The sequence below is a fragment of the Montipora foliosa genome, chromosome 6 (genome assembly GCF_036669935.1).
Source record: "Montipora foliosa isolate CH-2021 chromosome 6, ASM3666993v2, whole genome shotgun sequence".
Lineage (NCBI taxonomy): Eukaryota > Metazoa > Cnidaria > Anthozoa > Scleractinia > Acroporidae > Montipora > Montipora foliosa.
Window position 1 is genome coordinate 52615425 of NC_090874.1, and position 5000 is coordinate 52620424.

A 5000-nucleotide genomic window follows, 5' to 3' on the forward strand; every position below is an offset into this window, starting at 1 on the left:
CATTAAAACAAAGGCAAGTCAAGCTTGACTGCTTCAGGTCTCTTTGTTTTAATGTCCCAGTGGGGGAATAATAATGAGCTTGCCCTCCAGCATGGCGGATTTTGTACCATGTGATCGTTAGTTGCAAAAGGCCTATTACATTCTATGCCCTTGGGAGAGACTTAATCCAGCAGTTTATGTCTGATATGGCCTCAATTAAGATGTTCATAGATCCATCAAAGTTAAAGAATAAGAAGGCTTAAGAACATATACAAAGTAAAATAAGCACTCCTGAAGTTAGCTACAGCTATTCTAGGAATTTCTACATTTCAAGTGTTCTAAAATGCAGAGGTCCATACATAACCCCAGAGAAACTGGAAGTCATAAGACCCAGGACTGCTACTATTTCCCTTAGCGCATGGTTGCAGGGTTTTGATAGCTGTAGACACGTATCATTTAACTTTTGAGCCCCATATGGAGTTAGTGTGATGGTCACGTGGTTTGAATTTAAGATAAACCCTAGAAATACAATTTCCTGAGTAGGGATTAGAACAGATTTTCCTAGGGTTATAACAAATCCAAGTCTATCTAAAAGAAACAATGTTTCTACAACATTGTTGATGCAGGCATTATAGTCATCTGATGCAAGCCAAGTATGTGACTGAGACATGTTCTTGTTGTCTTAGGTGTGAAAACACATGCTTCATTCAACAATTCGGTAAATTTTCTTGGACATGGTGCCAAGCCATTTGGGAAAAAAACTTATGCAAATGCCCCTTCCCGCAAAATATCAGATATTTTCATAAAATGGGTGTATGGGGACTGAATAATATGCATCCTTGAGATCAATAGATGCCATATAATTATGTCGGCCACCGTCTTGTTCAGTGAAGCTAAAAGAGCCATTAACTCATTGCACTGCGAGGGAGCCGTATTTTCTCCTGATTCAGGACTTCCCTTTTCATCTTCCCTCAAAAGGGCATCTTCGCTACTTCAATATAGGCTTCCATACGGTAGAAAAAGTCCGAAAATATATTCGTAATTCAAAACGTACCTTAACTTCGAGCTCTGAAAACATGTTAAAAACGACGCTCAATGGCAAGCTCTGGTTTCGCGCGCTCTATCTCACGTGACTTTGTAGTGACGTAGACCAATGACGAAATAAATTCTGTCACTTACACCCATAAGCGTGACGATGAGCCAACCTCGTTCCCAGTCTTTCTCTTTTCCTCCCTTGTCGGAAGAAGAGAGACCCTGGGGACGAGGTCGGACGATGAGCATCCCCGACCTCACATGGGAGCCCCCTCTCCCCCATCCCCCACCCCCCCTCCGGAGAGGAACATTAATTTCGATTCAGATCCTTCGAGTTTCGCAATTGTCTAGATTTGTTCTCTTATCAGATTATGTGCGACTACAGGTCTACTGAAAAACTTGTTCATGCTAAATATATAAATATGTCACTGTCCTGACGTTCAGTTCGAAATAGAAGTACGAAAAACTCAGAAGTCCAGGTTCACTCGCGTCTCCAAAATAAGCAAAACATGGTCATTTACAGAGGAAGGCTAAAAAATGCATGTTTAAAGCGCCTACAAAGCTGTTTTGCGTGGCGACGTATGTTCATCCCCACCCCCCAGTTGACAGTGGCGTAGACGGAAATCGGGGTCTAATCTTGGATGGCGTTAAACGGCGTTCAGACAACCCAGCTACGGGATAAGGTTGAGGCAGGCCTGAGTTTGTTTAGAAATATAAAATTCGCTTGCGGTGCATTTTTGCTAGGGGTCCTGCGGCTGCGCCGGTTTGGCCTCGTTAATCATTCATGTCCAACATTTTCTTCAAGTTTTACTACGTTAGCCGGCAGTTCGTGTGCGCGCAGGGTTAAGTACGCCGGTAGGGAAGCAAGTGGAACAAACCTTTGATACACGAAGTTGTATTGCGAAGGACATAGAAATGTCCCATATGTAAAGCGAAGAATTTACATAAAGGAATTACGAACTCTCCTGTCCGATTCGAGTCTGTAAATCTGATACGAAAGAACTGTGATGTGGTTACTCAAGAGGGCATTAATTCCGCTTTAATAAATGCCAGATATGTCGCCGTGTCATCGTTGTCTAACTTTGTTTGGTCACACAATATGAGGAGAATTATTAGGGATTTTACACGACAAGCCAGGGCGTTTTTGGCTTTTTCGCTACTGGTCAGGAAATTTAATGTTACCCCATTTACACTGTAAATTTTACTCTATGCTGTACTTCCGTAAATCCTCTAACAGAGCACTATGTACTGCATTTAGAAATATAGGCTTACAATGTGATCGAGAAGCAGATAATTAAAACCGAAGCAAGTTAAAATGAAGCTCTCGTACCTCATTTAGCCTTCAAAACAAGGCAAACTCTCTTCGTGGACGAGATCAGATTACACAGGGAGGTCTCTTCCTTATGAGTTCAGCGTGTTAACTTGTTGTTACTCCTTTGACACTCTGTTTCAGTTAAAATTCAGCACTCTTGCAGATATTAGGGTACTCTTTCCGCTGCAGTTGTGACAATTCTGCGGAATTGACCTCTTGACATCAGTCTTTCTCGGAAAATCTGTGCACAGGCCACTATCCGGGCACAGGCCCCCCAAGCTCGGTGAGACCTCTTTGCAGCTACGGCGGCCATTTTGATTTCTATTGTTTCAAATAGCTATTATGGGATGCCCAGGGGGCAAATACATTTTAATTTGCCCCCTGAGCATCCCATAATGTCTTTCGAAACAATAGAAATCAAAATGGCCGCCTTATCTGCAAAAAGTCTATGGCCGACAAAAATGTAAGGATTTGTATGGGAATCCCGATAAAAAGCTCAAGAAGATAATTATACGAAAAAAAATCTCAATTAAAAAGCCTAACCATATTAGATTCGACGCGATTTGAGCCATTTTTCAATTTCTGGGTTGTCAACGGTTATAATAAAATCCCAAGGCCGGACACTAAATTCTCAGGAGCCACCAATTTGACAAACTACCGTCTGCCACCCCGGTAATGCTCAGTTTGTTATCAACGGTAAACGGTATGAATAATTATAGACCAATTTCTATTATCCCGGTTGCTGATAAAGTCTTTGAGCGTATCATTTACGATCAGATTTACGATTATTTAACTGTAAATGATATACTAACCAGTGATCAATCGGGTTTTCGTTCGCTCCATTCGACCGTCACTGCCCTGTTAGAAGCCACTGATAATTGGGCCTACAACATTGACAGGGGTAGTGTGAACGCGGTGGTCTTTCTTGACCTTAAAAAGGCGTTCGATACCGTTGACCACGTAATTCTGTTATCTAACTCTTTGAATATGGCATTGACGGTATCGCATACGACTGGTTTAAATCTTATCTAGTAAAAAAATCTTATCTAGAAAAAATCTTATCTAGAAAAATTTTTTAGTGATTGTAGCCATTTACTGTATGATATAAACAGACAGTCAGTACCGGCTAGTATACTCAATCAGTTTGTTAAAACAAGTCAGATTCACAATTACAGAACTAGATCTGTCTGTAGCGACTCGCTTTATTTTAAGTTCTCTAGAACTAATAAAATGTATTCCCTTATCGCGAGAATTGGTGCCCAAATATGGAACTCCTTTCCTTACTCGATTAAACTACTTAAACGCTCGTTCTTTCGTAAAAAGATAAAGGAATTATTACTAAATTTCTTGCGGTCAGAAGATGAGTATGTCGAAGTCTCCCGTCTTATTAAGCTATTTAATACTTTAAGTTAGCCTCTTGTCATAATCTTAATGTACTTGTTTTGTTTTAGGTTAGTTCATTCTATTTACTGTAGAGTAATGTCTTTACTGTTATTTAGTCCATCTATAGATAACCTTGTACTTGTAGTATGTCCTCAGTTCTCCCTGCCTCGATTAGTTTATAAGCTATTTGCGGGGGGAAAGAAATGTAATTACTTATTTCTAATTTTCAATAAAATTTGTTTGTTTTTTTTTTGTTTTTTGTATCGTAACCAGAAATGCTTTGTGAATGGTTCGCTCTCAGACAGTGAATTTTTTACTTATGGTATTCCACAGGGAACTATATTAGGGCCATTGTTGTTTATTCTCTATATAAATGATCTCCATAATTGCCTTTCCAACGCTGTTGCACGTATGTATGCCGACGATACTCACTTAACCTTTGCCTGCAACAGCATTGAAACTATCAATGATGCTATGAATCGCGACCTAAGTAACGTCAATAAATGGCTCGTTGCAAATAAATTGACTCTAAATTCATCTAAAACCGAGTTCATGTTAGTCGAGTCGCGGCAAAGGTTGGGTACGTATAATACATCCCTTAATCTCACGATCGATGGTAACGCTATAAAGCAAGTAAATTGTGTAAAATCGTTGGGAGTGCATATAGACGATAATCTTTCATGGAATGTCCATATAGATATGATATCTAAGAAAATTGCATCTGGCATTGGAGCCCTGAAGCGCTGTCGGCCTTTTGTTCCTCAGACTACGCTGCAGTCTATTTACAACGCCTTGATTCAACCTTATTTTGATTACTGCAGTGAGGTCCGTGGTCATTGTGGCGCTACTTGGGCAAATAAACTCCAAATTTTGCAAAACCGTGCGGCTCGTATTCTAACCTTTTCTAGTTACGATTCTAGTTCTGGCCCCTTATTTGAACAGCTAGACTGGAAAGCAGGGTTAGATACGCAACGTCAAATTCAAGTGGCCGTTATGGTCTATAAGTCGCTACATGGCCTTGCTCCTAATTATCTTAGCTCTCTTTTCACTCAAAGAAATATTCTTATAATTTGAGGGACAATGAGAACAAACTGGTTATTCCTCTGCCCCGCACTAACGTCCTTAAAAAACAGTTTTAGGTACAATGGTGCGATCATCTGGAATAACCTTCCGCTGGAACTGCGGCAAGCAGAAACTATCAAAAGTTTTCGAAGGGGTTGTCACAATTTTTTTGCTTGACCATTTATACACGGTATTCTTGTAAAGCAGGTTTATTAAGTTCTTCGGGGGTCGA

The 5000-nt window shown here is 40.3% G+C and overlaps 1 protein-coding gene across 2 annotated transcripts in view; it reads right to left on the reverse strand.

The window, feature by feature from the left end:
- The window catches only part of LOC138005826 (uncharacterized), a 15671-nt gene extending 13150 nt beyond the window's left edge, over nt 1–2521 (reverse strand). For both annotated transcript variants that reach the window (XM_068852004.1, XM_068852001.1), the window contains exon 1: nt 2342–2521. The gene's annotated coding sequence lies outside the window, so the exon portion shown is untranslated. The remainder of the gene's footprint in view (nt 1–2341) is intronic.
- Nucleotides 2522–5000: the final 2479 nt, after the last annotated feature.